This window comes from Schistocerca americana, chromosome 7, assembly GCF_021461395.2.
Source record: "Schistocerca americana isolate TAMUIC-IGC-003095 chromosome 7, iqSchAmer2.1, whole genome shotgun sequence".
In the NCBI taxonomy this organism is placed as follows: Eukaryota; Metazoa; Arthropoda; class Insecta; order Orthoptera; family Acrididae; genus Schistocerca; species Schistocerca americana.
The window spans coordinates 480,018,207-480,036,244 of NC_060125.1; positions in this window are offsets into that span (position 1 = coordinate 480,018,207).

Consider the following 18,038-nt stretch of genomic DNA (forward strand, 5'->3'; position numbering starts at 1 on the left):
TGTGCCGGTTAGACTGTCCATACTAGTGAACAGAGCCGCATACAACACGAGAGTTGTTTCCACCAACGCTATCCACAAAAGTCAACTGTAGTAGAACATGCACTGAAAAACGGAGTGCGAATTGTATTCGACGAGACTTGTATTATTAAACGGATCAACAGCTTTAGGGAGAGCGTAATAAACGAAGTGATAGAGATAAAGGTTTGGCCTAAACTCTCAATAAAGATGGTGGATTGCAGATGATTACGGCCTGAGATCCGGTGAGTTAAAGTGGGCGTGGCGACCGCGCCCCAAAGGTTACCATATATTATCAATGAAATTCGCCAACAGCCGTGTAACTGAGATGTTACTTTATTTTATTTTGACTACCAGTTTCGGTATTCCACTGTGCCATCTTCAGGCCCCATATGTGTCTCTAAAAAATAAACGTTATTTTCATACAGTGCCACATATTCCTGGATGTCGTGAATTCAGAACCGTATCCGAAGTGCTTCATTCAAAGATTTTATTGCAATCAAGTTTCCCAATCAAGCATTTGGTAGGAATATATGGCACTGTAGGAAAACATCGTTAATTTTTGAGAGATGCATATGTGAGCGGCGGCGTCTTACCTATGATTCCACGACACAATGATGGACACACTGCACCAAACCAGCTCTTCGCCGCACGCTCATGGCGTATGGACGAGACAAGGAGCTTTGGCTCCGGCCGACCTATGAGTTTTACTACACGGTATTGCGAGAACTAGTGTCGCAACAACCTTAGCCAGAGCGCCAAATAGCCGTCCAACGGATACAGGCCTGGCGTCTGCAGATCACCGCTGACAGATTGGACGACACACGTGTTCGAGCAAGACTGCAAGATTCCATGCCAGAGGAAAGTGCCTCTCTTTATGACATCGTCAGAGAACGGAGATGTCGTAAGAGGTGACTCATCACGGCAGTTATTTCAACGGACGGGCAATGTGCAGAGACACACAACGCCATCTCCTGTGTCCTCACAGATTACTATCGCGCTCTCTATCTAGCGGGTCAACGGCCTGACAATGACGTTGGGAACGTCCTGCACGACCTGCTCCCTTGGGGTAGTGCGTCAGGTGACGCCACATTCTTGGAGGCCGTCACTTGGGAAGAAATGCGCATGGCCCTGCCGCGTGGCGCGAGAAATAAATCAACTGCACCTGATGGTCTTCCGATTGAATTTTATAGCACCTTTTCTGACCTGTTGGGAGAAGTTTGGCGCCGGATGTCCTGCGATCTCCAGGATCCAGACTTCCGCGTCCACCTCGAATTATTTTTCGAGTGCACGCGCACACGATCATCCCACTGCCAAAACCAACCGGAGTGGCGCGGTGAGGCGAGGGGGGGGGGGGGGGGGGGGGGGGGGGGGACAGACGCAAGACTCTCGGCCGTTGACGTTACTGGATTCGGATTACAAATTGCTCGCCTGCATACTTCGTGCTCGCCTCCTCGTTACTGTCAAAAATGCCATTCGTGCTGATCAAACACGTCTGGGAGGTTAAGCTCTTGCAGAGATGTGGTGGCACTAATGTCGGCATGCCGCTTAGAAGGTGCCCTCGTGGCAGCTGACCTAGACCACGAATTTGACCAAGTTGAGCGGCATTTCTTAGTAGCTGTCTTAAAGAAGATGGGACTGTCACCAATATCGGCAGGTGTTTTTTTCCGTCTCATCCGCGGAGCCCCTTCCGGAGTCCTAGTATTTGGCTACCGCTCAACGTTCACTATTGAGCGTTCAGTGCGACACGGGTGCCCTCTTTCTGCCTCTCTCTTTGCCGTCACCCTCGAGCCTGCACTTCGTGGACTACGACTACTTTCGGAGGGCATTAGCCTCCGTAATGTGCATTTAAAATTGGGTGCCAAGGCTAACGATGTAGCACGGCGGTGGCGTTGCTTCAGCGATACGGCGAGGAGGACGGGAGCCTTACCAACCTGTGCATGTCGCACTACATTTATGTGGGTACAGGATTGAATATGAGTACGCCAGTGCCCACTACCAAGATTCCGGCGATGAAATGTTTGGGAGTGACCTTCCGTGGGAACGTGCAGTGTACAGCACCAGATACGTATCGCAGACTACTTAATGTGAGCCGCATGCAAGTTCGTCTCTATACCTTTCGAACACTTGATTTGATCATGCGGGTACGTTTTGTCAACGTCTACCTCGCTCCGAAACTTAAACATTACACAAACGTTCTCCCAGTGGCTGCAACGGTAGCTGCCAAGTTCCAGGCGGCCTTAGGACATTTCGTTAGCGAGGGTAGGGTGTTCAAGAACCGCCACGACACACTAACGTTGCCCACACACGCAGGCAGCATTGCAATGTTAAACGTGCACAATAGGGTGTGCGCTCTCTCTTTGCGGACGATGCATCGCCTACGTACTTCGGACAAGGACCTAGTACACTGACTGAGGAGGTGGCGCCGATTCCTGTTGGCCACATTGTGCCAGCACTGTGTCACATTCGCACCTATCTGGTCGACATAAATTGTCTATTGAGTGTCCTACCTACCACACGAGCTAATGTAAAGGAAGGCAGACATCCGGCGATTGACTGAAGGTGGGTGTGAAGTAACATACCCTCACCTTTCCTTCCCAACGCTATGAGGGCGCTGTGATATACGATAACGACTGAATAATTCCCTACCCCACAACGTTTAGATTATACATCTAGCCGAGGGTCCTCTCTGCTCCAGATGCGCCGCTGTCGACACCGACATGCACCATTTCGTTTCTGATACGACTGCTGACTGCCGGTTCCTCACACGGCGCATGTTGGCATTGTTGCTATAACGGACGCCTCAGTACGTAGATTCCAAAGAACTGATCCATCCTGACGTCACTTACTATCATGCTACTCGTCACAACGTCACCGTTTGGGTTAAAGGTATATTATCATACTTTTATAGTGAGAGCGTTGCATGGTTGTTAGATTTTTGGTACTACTTAAACAGCAACTACACGGTTTTACGGCAAAAGGTTCGCTCATTGCGAATTACTTTGGGTCATTATTCACGCGCCTTCCAAACCACTGGGGTTTTTATTTATTTATTTCTTAAGTAAAGATATGCTCCTTGTTATTATATAGTAGGTCGTATATGGTGTGATTTTACATGTTCTGTCATACAATTTCAGGTTTGCTAATCCGACAATGGCAGGCGAAAATGTCTGGTGTATCCGTGGCCCTCCGTGCCGCATCCAATGGTCCATTCTCTGTGGATTACACGACAGTTGGCCGATCCCGACTGAACCCTCCGTAGCCACAGTGGCGGTGCTGTTTCTTGATGAGGTCTTCGTCTTTCAATACGGTTTACATTTAAACTACTATAGAAAAAATTGTTGATAAATTGAATTGCCTATCGGTCGCCAAATCCTGTGAGTATGCTGGGTCATAAAAAGGCGTCTTTCGTATAAAACAGTCGACCAGGTCCGTGGTGTCCACACGGAAATGGGACATAACGTCACCCTTGCACCACCTAGGTGCTACCATATCCAACCAACGAAAGTTGTGCCGCGCGGGATTAGCCGAGCGGTCTAAGGCGCTGCACTTATGGACTGTGCGGCTGGTCCCGGCGGAGGTTCGAGGCCTCCCTCGGGCATGCGTGTGTGTGTTTGTCCTTAGAGTAATTTAGGTTAAGTAGTGTGTAGGCTTAGGGAGTGATGACTTTAGCAGTTAAGTCCCATAAGATTTCCCACACATTTTCATTTTCAATGAAAGGTGTCTTTTTATTGTAAGAGCTCGGTATACGTGCTGACTTTTAGTAGTAAGACACTGGACTTATATTCTGGAGAAGAGTGGTACAAATTCACGTTCTGCCATCAGATTCGTATTTTCTGTGTTTTTCCTAAAAGGTTGTAGACAAATGCCAGGAAAATTCCTTGAGATGGAAACAATGATATCGGTCGTTGGGGCAACATAAAATTTCCTGCCTGCACCTTTCTAGTGAAAAATTATCTTTGATGGAAGTTTATGTGTGTAGAAAATTGAAGTAAGAGACCTACAAAACATACTAATCCTGCCGGAGATATGAAATGGCTTGTAATACGGGTCTACGCGGCATTAAGTCTATTCGGAATTTCCTGCAATCATTTCGCAAGATCAACCTTTTTAACTGTAGAGATGAGTGGAAGAAAATCAGTTCGTACGTTGTACTTGATAACGGAAGCCAGACTTAAAAAAAATTACGACAAGTTCATAGGGTTTTGCAGTATAGAATCGAGCGAGAATAATACACCAAGAACGAACTGCTAGGATTAGAAATTGTATGAGACAGGTATGTATTCTTTCGCTCTTACAGTTCCGTCACTACAGCGAAGAAGTAATGACGGTAATAAAAGAAAGGCTTAGGAATTGGATTAATATTCAGGGCGAAAAAAAAAATCAGTTACGAGCTTCGCTAGCGACATTGCCATCCCCAATGAGAGGCAGGAAAAAATTTTAGGACGTATTTGTTGGAAAGGTCTAACGAGTAGACATTCAGGATTAAAAGTAAAAAGATTCTAGTAATGAGGAGTAACAAGAACGAGATTTATGATAAACATAACATCACACGTACGGGTCGCAAAGTAGGCGCAATGAAGGAATTTAACTTCCTTGGAAAAAAAGTAACAGTTGACAAACGAAGCAAGATAAAAATCACACTAGCGCAGGCAAAGGTGAAATTCCTCACCGAAAGACATCTACTAGTATCGAACATGATCTTTAACTCAGAGAATTAATTTCTGAGAATATACATTTGGAGAACAGCTAAGCACGAAAGTGAGTCACGGACTGTGGGAAAAGCAGAAAGAAAGAGATCTCAAGTACTAGCGATGTGGTACTTTAGAAAGATGTAGAAAATTAGGCAGAGTGATATAAAATGAGATTCTCCGTACATTCAACCAGCAGAGGAACATGTGGAAAAACTTTGACAAGAAAGAAATATCAGGATGCAATAACATCTGTTACCACAACAATGAAGAATCCCCATAGTACTAGAGGGACTGCAGAGGATAAAAACTGCAGAGCAAGAGAGCGAGGAATATATACATTAAATAATTAAGGGCTCTGTGTGCAAATGACGAGGCTGGCTCCGGTGAGGAAGTCATGGTGGGCCTCATTAGAAGTCTAATCACAAGGGATTGATGCCACTATAGATGGCATATTTGTCGAGAGAGAATAGCAATTGTATTGATATTTAAATCATTATAGTATACCGGTTGGTTATAATAAAACTTTCCCCAGTTAACATGTTATAACACAGAAACTAATTACTGCACGAGTGCCAGGCTTGAAAGGTTCAATATCAAGGACATGGGGAAGAGAAATAATGCAAAACCAGTTCACCTGAAACACTTTTAATGTGCTGCTAAGGTACATCATACCATTACATACCAGTACCATTACTGTTACAAAAGTGGTTCAGTGTGGCACCCATCAGTGTCCAGAAGAGTCTGAAAGCGCAGGATTACATTCTGCACAGCAGAACGGAGCATGTCGGTAGGTATTCTGGCTACCTCTCTTGATACGCTGCGCCACATATCAGCACATGTGTGAACGTTCTCCTGGTTTACCTTGTCCTTCAGGAAGCCCCAAAACCAGAAATTAAAGGTAATGAGATCCGGTGATCGTGCCGGCCAAGCATTTGGAAACGCCAGATAATTCTATCATTTCCAGATGTGTTAAGGAGAAGTAAATGAACTTCACGAGCGATGTCCGGTGGAGCCCCATATTGCACGGGAACTGTTGAGTTGAATGCGTCTCTCTTCCCTGTAGGGCGGGTATGGATAGGACGCGAAGCATGTCGCAGTAACGCTGGCCAGTCACACTGGGCGTCTTTGTTCCTTGATCGCCAACCTGTTCAGAACAGAACTGGCCAATGACGAACGTAGACGTGAAGCCACATTATATGGTAATACGTTCACCATACCGAGGTGAGTTATGCACATTGACTGGAGGTGAAGATCCCACACTCGGCAGTTCTGTGTGTTCGCCTCACACATCAGAGAAAAATAAGCATCGTCTGGCCTTAGGAGGATCCACGGCTTGCCCTTGTCAACGTCAATCGTTGAGAGAAAATGGAGAGCGAAGTTAACACGTCGTTGTGCGGCCCGTGCTGCAAGCTGCTGTACGATATGGATCTTGTACGGATACCATTTGAGACTGGCTCGAAGCACCTTGGGTACAGTGGACCACGGGATGTTCAACTGTCGTGACACAGTATAGCCTGTCGATCGGGAATTGCGCGCAGCATTGTCTGCCATAGCAACACCGATTTCATCAAGCTCTTGTTGACACATCAACAAGTGCACCGCGACAGGCTAGGTGTGTGAGATTGTGGATCACAATGACTGATCAAGGCACCAGGTTCAAAAAAATGGTTCAAATGGCTCTGAGCACTATGGAACTCAACATCTTAGGTCATAAGTCCCCTAGAACTTAGAACTACTTAAACCTAACCAACCTAAGGACATCACACACACCCATGCCCGAGGCAGGATTCGAACCTGCGACCGTAGCAGTCCCGCGGTTCCGGACTGCAGCGCCAGAACCGCTAGACCACCGCGGCCGGCCAAGGCACCAGATGGCCACAGATCGAAGTGGACGCATGGGTATGACGCATGGCTGTGACGCATGAAAATCATATACCCCATACTTTGGACACCAATGCTATCAAGTTAATTGCTCATACGGTAATTAGTTAGCGTGTTATAATGTGTTAAATAGAGAAAGTTTAATTATAACCATCCGGTTTTTCTGTCCCAGCTGCAAAATTTTTTAAATCCATGATTAGTTTCGACATCCCTGTATCATTTTTAGATGTATATACCCTACCGGCCATTAAAACTGCTACACCAAGAAGAAATGTAGATGATAAACGGGTATTCATTGGAAAAATATATTATACTAGAATTGACATGTAATTACATTTTCACGCCATTTGGGTGCATAGATCCTGAGAAATCAGTACCCAGAACAACCATCTCTGGCCGTAATAACGGCGGATATACGCCTTGAGTCAGACAGAGCTTGGATAGCGTGTACAAGTACAACTGCCCATGCAGGTTCACCACGATACCACAGAGTAGTGGCTGGCGTATTCTGACGAGCGTATTCTGACGAGCCATTGATCAGACGTTTTCAATTGGTGAGAGATCTGGAGAATGTGCTGTCCAGGGCAGCAGTCGAACATTTTCTGTATCCATAAATGTCCGTACAGGACCTGCAACATGCGGTCGTGCATTATCCTACTGAAATGTATGATTTTGCAGGGATCGAATGAAGGGTAGAGCCACGGGTTGTAACACATCTGAAATGTAACGTGCACTGTTCAAAGTACCGTCAATGCGACCAAGAAGTGACCGAGACGTGTAACCAATGGCACCCCATACCATCACGCAGGGTGATACGCCAGTGTGGCGATGAGGAACACACGCTTCCAATGTGCCTTCACCACGATGTCGCCAATACTGGATGCGACCATCATGATGCTGTAAACAGAACCTGGATTCATCCGAAAAAAATGAGGTTTTGCCATTCGTGCACCCAGGTTCGTCGTTGAGTACACCATCGCAGGCGCTCCTGTCTGTGATGCAGCGTCAAGGGTAACCGCAGCCATGGTCTCCAAAATGATAGTCCATGCTGCTGCAAACGGCGTTGAACTGTTTGTGCAGATGGTTGTTGTCTTGCAAACGTCCCCATCTGTTGATTCATGGATCGAGGCATGGCTGCACGACCCGTTACAGCTATGTGGATAATATGCCTGTCATCTCGACTGCTAGTGATACGAGGCCTTTGGGATCCAGCACGGCGTCCCGTGTTACCCTCCTGAACCCACCGATTCCATATTCTGCTAACAGTCACTGGATCTCAACCAACGCGAGCAGCAATGTCGCGATACGATAAACTGCAATCACGATAGGCTACAATCCGACCTTTATCTAAGTCGGAAACGTGATGGTACGCATTTCACCTCCTTACACGAGGCGTTACAACAACGTTTCACCAGGCAACGCCGGTCAACTGCTGTTTGCGTATGAGAAATCGGTTGGAAACTCTCCTCATGTCAGCACGTTGTAGGTGTCGCCACCGGTGCCAACCTTGTGTGAATGCTCTGAAAAGCTAATCATTTGCATATCACAGCATCTTCTTCCTGTCTGTTAAATTTCGCATTTGTAACACGTCATCTTTGTGGTGTATCAGTTTTAATGGCCAGTAGTGTAATTGCGTCAGAAACCCATCGCATCTGTCTCAGAACCACATTCATACATTTAATCAGCAAGATGAAAAGCTAATCGTCGCGTATTTCATGTTGAGTCTAGTGCCGATGGAAAACGTCGGATGGTAACACATTACGAAAAGCTTTTTTTCAAATCTAAGGTTAAATGTTCATTTGTTAAAGTGGCTCCAAGGTAGTCAGTATCGACAATTGGTTCACGGTCTCGGAAACTGACATACGGCCGGGAGAGCGGCGTGCTGACCACATGCCCGTCCATACCCGCATCCAGTGACGCCTGTGAACTGAGGATGACACTGCGGCCGGTCGGTACCGTTGGGCCTTCATGGCCTTTTCGGGAAGTGTTTACACATTTGGTTTAAATGTATACGCTCTAGTACTTATCATATTCGTAAACATTTCTAATATCTTCCTTTGCCGACCAGCGTAGTATGTGAAATTCATAAAATGTCATGACTGACGTAGAACTATCTGGTTTTTTTTTCCGTTGTAACAGTCGCAGTCCTCACAGCATAAACCATAATGTATAAAACTGATAGTCCGGGCATCTTACAAATTAGACTCAGTGCTCTGTGACATCTGTGATAATTCTGGAAAACGAATTCCTGGTTGCTGCACACCAGCGTACGTACAAACACACACACACACACACACACACACACACACACACACACACACACACAACACACACAAGTATCAGTCATAGCAGAAGACGGTCATTCAGTTCCTTTGCGTTCCACGGTTTCATCATAATGAACTGCTGAGAACTGGAGTAAGTGTCTGTTGTCTTACTCGCCTGATGTTTTACCCACATTTGGAGAAGGATGTGGGAGATGTTTTAAATGTGTATGACAGGGACCCACCAAATGAGGATACTCTAATGGATCAAGGGGAAACTAGAAGATGAATTTTCTGGTAATGATTAGAAAAAGAACTGAACGTGTCTAAAATTTGCCTTTGCAACTAAGCGTCACCACAAGCGTATTTCTCCCTGCTGTTTAGCATCGTACTGGCAACATTTTTATCTGATCTCTTACTTCAAGACAAAAGTGATACCACTGATGTTGTTAGAGATAAAAAAACTAAACGTATACCGTGAAGTATGTGTAAATGTTTAGTTATTACAAAGTCATTTCTTAAATATCTTTAATAACTGCGAAGCCACTACGGACACTATAGCCACAAAAATTAAGTATAGATGGAGAGATGGAGATGATTCAGAGGAAAGCTGCACATGTCGTAACTGTTTAGTACAGCCTTAGCGAGAGCTTACAGTGACAGTCATTGGTTTCTGGTGGCAGAACTTACAATAAAGGTGCCGTGGATTGTGTGGGGTCTTACTCTCAAACCAATGAGATCTCACGTTCTGACTTAAGAGAAAATCATGATACTTCCAAACAATTGGTACGTCGCGTGGCTAACACCAGAGATAATTGTGAATAACACTGTCATACTCAAATCGGTATAATCACCGTTTCTTTTAGATGCAGATCTTCCAATGGAATAGGAAGGGTGCAAGGCAAATATGTTCGTACACATAAACTCTGCGTACATATAATCCGCAACGGCTTACAGAGTACATATGTAGGTGAAAATGGAAAATCTGCTGTGCAAGACAAACATTAGAGCTAGCAGACACTATTATGTAGGTAAAGTATATTGCAGATACGTACAGCGGAATATCAAAAGACATGGGAGTAAATGAGAACTGTTATAAAACGAGGATGATGAATGGAGCTTATTTATAATAGCTCTACACCTGTTTATAACCGAGTTTTTCCAACAATATTCTGACAAATCGAAAACCTTATTGTTTATGACTGTTCGGAAAAGTCTCACGTTTTAGTGTTAAAAAGAAATGCATACTGGTACGCGTTAAAATCTAATGAACACAGTTCAAATAATGCATTTACAAGTTCAGTACTCCATCGCCAGGTCCTTTAACAACGTGTTTTATATTTTCTAAAAGAGATTTAGTTTTTTCTGCGAATCGGTAAATAAATGCGTTAACAACCATCGTAAGCATACTAATCTTCAACACAAAATTGTATTTAAGTACTCTTTGTCCTTAGTACGTGATTGTAAAGGACAGCATTAGACAAGGAACTGTCATTAATGGAAGACCCCCTAAAGCTATACAAATTAGATACTTTCGTAATACTTCATGTCGTAGAGACAGTCTGCAGCTGTCCCGCATTTTGCGAAAATTCTGACTACGTCAGCGAACATTTTCTATGAATGACTATTTCAAATTACACACAGTATATTATTCAAGATTTAGTGCAAAAATTTGCGATGGCAACTGTTTCTCATTTAAAGCATTCATTTAATAATGTTGCACGTGGAAGTTACATAAGGAAGCTTGTTTGAATGCGATGATTTCCTACCTGCTTCGCGTTGTCCAGAATCAACAACATTTACTGCGCAGTAATAAGTTCAAAGTGACTTTTCCGGCGATCGCTTGCTTGTATCAAATAATATCCCAGTATTTGTTTTTTCCTGAAGGTGGTAAATATTACCAGATTGTTATTTACTCATCATTAGTGTCATAATAATTAATATATGCAGCTATTTGTAACTTATTTACAACACGACAGGTAACAGATCATCAGATAACAGAGCACCTAGTCGTATTGAAATGAGTTAATTAGCATAAACTCTGCGTGAGCTGTACCAACGAATTCAATACTGTTATTTGCGATACAAATGTAACGTGATTAAATCCATGCTAATGCCCATCGAATGAACACAATCGCTTTTGAATATTAATATGATAGCTATAAACTAGCAGACAGAGACGTCCAAGAATAAATTACGAATGGCTGATACTTTTGCAAACAAAGTAGAACCGAACCTCAGTTTCCGTCCTGAATAGCTTTATTTTGCTTTTAGCAAATACTGGTCAGCAAAATAGATCCCGTATACCCACAAAGTGGACGTCCTCACTCCCAGACAGATACGGGATAGCACAGCCGTGAACTAAAGACCGGAATCGAAGTACCGCGGAGACGTGCCTAAGCTGTAGGCTTGTTTTCTTTGGACAACAGGAAAATGTTGCCAATAAGCATGTAAATGTGTCTTTAAATTGTTACCTAAAATCATGTGGCACTATAGTGATTTAATAAAGGTTGGAAGAACCTGAGAAATATCGAAACAGGAACCATAATCAAATATCTTATAAGCCAACTTATATTTTAAAATGATAAGGACTAGGTAGTGAAGCCCAGATGCGCTGGACTTTAATAAATACCACGCTACTTTTTAACAAAATGATTTCGATAGGTAAACACACAGAGTTTGAAAACAATTTGAATTTTTTTCTTTCAAAATGAATCAAATCCACAATGGACGAAGGAAGTAATAATTTTAATCAGAATGAATATAATTAAAAATACCTCCGACCAAAAACAAATACTAAACTCACGATTAAAAATAGTATTTAAACAAATTCTTCAGTCAATTAAAACTCGTAAAATTCAGTAATGATGCATGAAATTCAAGACAATATATTTTCAATGTTTAAAAGATGTTATTTTAAGTGAACAAAATGCAAGGTTTACAACTGTAATTTACCGGACTTGTGGTCTTGCATGCTCTGGTGTACATACTGAAGGTCGCTGTAGCAATGGAGTCTTAATGAATCACATTAACCACATATAGTTTCAAGGCTTTAAGGCTTTCACAACAAAATAAATATGCTACCCGTAACACAATATCAAATTCACATAAAAAATCCGTCCTAAATTCAACAGCCTAACGTACTTGAAGCTTTAAATTATTACACAGCGGCCACTACCATATTGCTTGAAGTAATTTTCCAACGGTCCTGGAAATTTACTGTCCAGAAACGAATAAGTACTGGTTAACCGTTACTATAACTTAATCGATCGCGTCAGGACAGCACAGCGTCTTTCGGTAAATGGCAACACTTACGTAAGTACTTCGTAGCGGAAAACCTATTACCTGATGTTTCACATTATTCTAAACACAACATGGAGTACAACGCGCTCTCCGTGAACTCTTCATAAACCACCCTGCGACATGCCGGAAACCAGGATGATATATTCTGGTAGGCTTCTTAGACGAAGCGGATAACTTCTTGAAAAAACTTAGCGAAGGGTGAAGCTAACCATTGTAACAAACACTGAGTCCCCTCGAAGTATGCTGGTCGGGCTACCATAGTGGGAACGACATACGGCCAAGTGACGTACATTCTCGTAACGGCTCAAGGCAAACAACTGTAGAAGTAAATACGTTTAATGCGTCCTCAGCTAGCGAACTCTCAAGAAGAATTCACGTCTTTTGACGAGAGACTAAGCCCTGTTGTTTGTCGCCGGCTATCAGCTGCACTTCACGCTCTGTTGCCGTCTCTTGCACTAGGCAAAATCTTAAAACACAACTGAGCGTTCTCGCCGGTAATAATACCACCGCTTGTAACCGCTCTAAGAGCATCGTCGCTAGAGAGCTGTAACTGCGCATGAGCGTCTCTGCATCCACGCATCTTCCGCCTTCCACATGGTTCAGATGTTCAAATGTGTGTGAATTCCCAAGGCACCAAACTGCTGAGGACATCGGTCCCTAACCATACACACTACTTAAACTAACTTAAATGAGCTTATGCTAAGAACAACACACACACACCCATGACCGACGGAGGACTCGAACATCTGGCGGGAGGGCCGCGCAATCCGTGACATGGCCTCAACCCGCGCGGCTTACCACATGGTGAAAACCATAAAAGATGCTAATTATCGACCAAGAGCGAGGGTCAGTCACTCATCATAAGAGTGACTGATTAATCGTGCGCCACGGCTGAATTGCATTACGAAATTCGTGGCGGTTTCATCGAAAATATGTAACATTCAGATCCACTCAAGACATGACCGTTAGCACTCTAGCATGTAAAACAAATAATCCTCTCCTTCCTATTCGAATAGACCCTTATATTCAATCAACATGAAATATCAGTCACTTCATATGTGTGACGAATACACCTTGGATGAACTGTAAAAAAAAAAAAAAAAGAAATGTCCTTAAAACATCCTTAGTTTGTAATTTTGTTTACGCTTAGTCTGTTGCAGAGTGGTCTTTTTACCACGCCCATCGTAAAAAGACAAAGGTAGGTGAAAGAAAACTTATATTCTCTGGGCATTTCATTAGAAGATACTGTTTTTCAGTCAGTCAGCGTACCTGTAAGGTCGCTTTAAACTTACATGTGGGAGGCCTTAGGCACAGCCAACTGACTCGGCTCATGTTTCACAGGTTGGTTATGTGGTAACAAAAATTAATGACTCAGGAGCTTTGGTCGGTACGCCAGCGCTACTTGCATTGAAGCGCTTTGCGTTTATCGGTACATATGAGGATAAAAATCATTGCCTAGATTTTTCGGAAAATATTTTTCCGGCTGAAAAACATGATGAAAAATGCTCATTTTTCACTTATCTAAGTGAAGTCGATTGAGCGTCATTAACCTTATGGGTGTTTTCTCAAACTTTGGGATAGTGCCCGGGGGGGGGGGGGGGGGGGGAGACAGGAGACATTGAGCCTCAGTATCTCTGGGTGCTTTAATCTGTAATAATAACTATCACTGGTGTTTCCTGCCGTTATGTAGACAGGAGTGACACCACCAGCAGTCGGCCAATGGTGTAAACGCCCACAAGATAACCCCTAAGTCGGGTTGAAACCGGTTGGCGGTATAATAATAATAAATACCATTAAGACTGGTTTTGAATAATTGCTTACGAATTTAAATCGGTGGTCGTCCGGCCAGGCCAAGGTCTTCCAGTCATCTAGGGTCCAACCGATATGATCACGAGCCAAAGAGAGCGCTGCACGCTTTATCGTGCTAACAAGGACACTCGCATCGGTCGTCCGCTATCGTAGGCCATTAACGCCACAATTCGCCGCACTGTCTTAACGGTTATATTAGTCGTAGGTCACACATTGATTTCTGCAGTTATTTAAGGGAGTGTCTCTTGCCTGTTTTAGCAGTGTCTCTTGTCTGTTAACTCTACGGAAAGACGCTGCTCTGGATCATTAAGTGACGGCCGTCAACCACTGCATTGCCCGTGGTGAGAGGTAATACCTGAAATTTCGTACTCTTGGTACGTTATGACACTGTGGACCTCGTAATATCTAATTTCCTAGATATTTCTGAAATTGAATGTCCCATGTGTATAGCTACAACTAAAAGTAGATAGTGTCGGAAGTTCCATGCGGCTTTCCGCGTGTGATGCTGTAGTATACAGAGAAGTTGCAGCATTAGAAAATTGCAGCGAAATGCAGGAGCAGTGTAAAATATGCCGGCCGGAGTGGCCGAGCGGTTCTAGGCGCTACAGTATGGAACCGCGCTACCGCTACGGTCGCAGGTTCGAATCCTGCCTCGGGCATGGATCTGCGTGATGTCCTTAGGTTAGTTAGGTTTAAGTAGTTCTAAGTTCTAGCGGACTGATGACCTCAGAAGTTAAGTCCCATAGTGCTCAGAGCCATTTGAACCATTCGAAATGCAGGAAGATCTGCAGCGGATAGGCACTTGGCGCAGGCAGTGGCAACTGACCCCTAACATAGACAGATGTAATGTATTGCGAATACAAGGAAGAAGGATCCTCAATTGTATGATTATATTATAGCGGAAAAAACACTGGTAGCAGTTACTTCTGTAAAATATCTGGGAGTATGCGTACGGAACGATTTGAAGTGGAATGATCATGTAAAATTAATTGTTGGTAAAGCGGGTGCCAGGTTGAGACTCATTGGGAGAGTCGATAGAAAATGTACTGTTCAACAAAGGAGGTGGCTTACAAAACACTCGTTCGACCTATACTTGAGCATTGCTCATCAGTGTGGGATCCGTACGGGGTCGGGTTGACAGAGGAGATAGAGAAAATCCAAAGAAGAGTGGCGCGTTTCGTCACAGGGTTATTTGGTAAGCGCGATAGCGTTACGGAGATGTTTAGCAAACTCAAGTGGCAGACTCTGCAAGAGAGGCGCTCTGCATCGCGGTGTAGCTTGCTGTCTAGGTTTCGAGAGGGTGCGTTATTGGATGAGGTGTCGAACATATAGCTTCCCTCTACTTATACCTCCCGAGGAGATCACGAATGTAAAATCAGAGAGATTCGAGCTCTCACGGAGGCTTTCCAGCAGTCGTTCTTCCCGTGAACCATACGCGGCTGGAACAGGAAAGGGAGGTAATGACAGTGGCACGTAAAGTGCCCTCCGCCACACACCGTTGGGAGGCTCGCGGAGTATAAATATAGATGCAGATGTAAAAGCGTCCAATTCCCTTCGTGCGGTCGTAATCACACGACTGCTGTTTCATATCTTGTGTACGTGATACTACCGCCATCTGCGTATGTGCATTTCATTGTGGACAGGATGAGAATACAAACTTTTGCCGTAGTATCACGTGTGGGGCTACCAGTGCTCTGACATAACGGATGGGCTGTGGGGTCCACGGGTCCGGCGTAAGCACGCCACTTTGCGGACACTTGGGGGCGCGGCAGGTGGCGTGGGCGACGGTAGCCGGAAGCGTCCCTCAGGGAGAATCGCTCCGACGGCGGCGCTGCGGTCGGACTACCGCTTCACTGCGGCTCGATCGCCCAACTTCGGGGCTCCAACCTAAGACTGGGAGCGCCCACACAGCACGTTTAAGAGGCCCTGCATTACGTCACACAGAGTTTCCACGTAACCTGCTAGAATCTCTGGCTCTACATATTATTTGACAAAGACCGATTGGAGTGTAAATGCTGAAAAACATCTCCACACCGTGTGCATACGCTCAAGAAGAGAGGAAGAATCAATCGTATGAAACCGAAATGGAAAGGTGGTTTAACGTGGTCATTTCGCTTGCAGTTGAAACATTTTACACTACCGGACATTAAAATTGCTAAACCAAGAAGAAATGCAGATGATAAACGGGTATTCATTGGACAAATATATTATACTAGAACTGACATGTGATAACATTTTCACGCAATTTGGGTGCATAGATTCTGAGAAATCAGTACCTAGAACAACCACCTCTGGCCGTAATAGCGGCCTTGATACGCCTGGGCATTGAATCAAACAGAGCTTGGAAGGCGTGTACAGGTACAGCTGCCCATGCAGCTTCAACGTGATACCCCAGTTCATCAGGAGTAGTGACTTCTCTGCCTCGTGATGACTGGGTGTTCTGTGATGTCCTTACATTAGTTAGGTTTAAGTAGTTCTCAGTTCTAGGGGACTGATGACCATGGATGTTAAGTCCCATAGTGCTCAGAGCCATTTGAACCATGTTTCGAGTAGTGATTGGCGTATTGTGACGAGCCAGTTGCTCGACCACCATTGACCAGACGTTTTCAGTTGGTGAGAGATCTGGAGAATGTGCTGGCCAGGGCAGCAGTCGAACATTTTCTGTATCCAGAAAGGCTCGTACGAGACCTGCAACATGCGGCCGTGCTTTATCCTGCTGAAATGTAGGGTTTCGCAGGGATCGAATGAAGGGTAGAGCCACGGGTCGTAACACATCTAAAATGTAACGTCCACTGTTCAAAGTGCCGCCAATGCGAACAAGAGGTGTCCGAGACGTGTAACCAGCAACACCCCATACCATCACGCCGGGTGATACGCCAGTATGGCGATGACGAGTACACGCTTCCAATGTGCGTTCACCGCGATGTCGCCAAACACGGATACGACCATCATGATGCTGTAAACAGAACCCGGATTCATCCGAAAAAATGACGTTTCGCCATTCGTGCACGCAGGTTCGTCGTTGAGTACACCATCACAGGCGCTCCTGTCTGTGAGGCAGCGTCAAGGCTAACGGCAGTCATTGTCTCCGAGCTGATAGTCCGTGCTGCTACAAACGTCATCGAACTGTACGTGGAGATGGTTGTTGTCTTGCAAACGTCCCCATCTGTTGACTCAGGGATCGAGACGTGGATGCACGATCCGTCACAGCCATGCGGATAAGATGCTTGTCAACTTGAGTGCTAGTGATACGAGGCAGTTGGGAACCAGCACGGCGTTCCGTATCACCCTCCTGAACCCACCGATTCCATATTCTGCTAACAGTCATTGGATCTCGACCAACGCGAGCAGCAATGTCGCGATACGATAAAACGCAATCGCAATAAGCTACAATCCGACCATTATCAAAGTCAGAAACGTGATGTTACGCATTTCTCCTCTTTACACGAGGCATCACAACAACGTTTCACCAGGCAACGCCGGTCAAATGCTGTTTGTGTATGAGAAATCGGTTTGGAACTTTCCTCATGTCAGCACGTTGTAGGTGTCGCCACCGGCGCCAACCTTGTGGGCGACGGTAGCCGGAAGCGTCCCTCAGGGAGAGTCGCTCCGATGGCGGCGCTGCGGTCGGACTACCGCTTCACTGCAGCTCGATCGCCCAACTTCGGGGGCGAAAAGCTAATCATTTGCATATTACAGCATCTTCTTCCCGTCGGTTAAATTTCGCGTCAGTAGCTCGTCATCTTCGTAGTGTAGCAATTTTAATGGCCAGTAGTGTATTTTGCGGCATGTTCATTAGTTTGGGACAGTCTAATCACAACTGAATAAAACACTATTTTAGTGCGATACGCTTTTCGTCTTTATGTTTATCAAGGTATCTTCAGTGGCCTGGAATATGTACATACACTCCTGGAAATTGAAATAAGAACACCGTGAATTCATTGTCCCAGGAAGGGGAAACTTTATTGACACATTCCTGGGGTCAGATACATCACATGATCACACTGACAGAACCACAGGCACATAGACACAGGCAACAGAGCATGCACAATGACGGCACTAGTACAGTGTATAT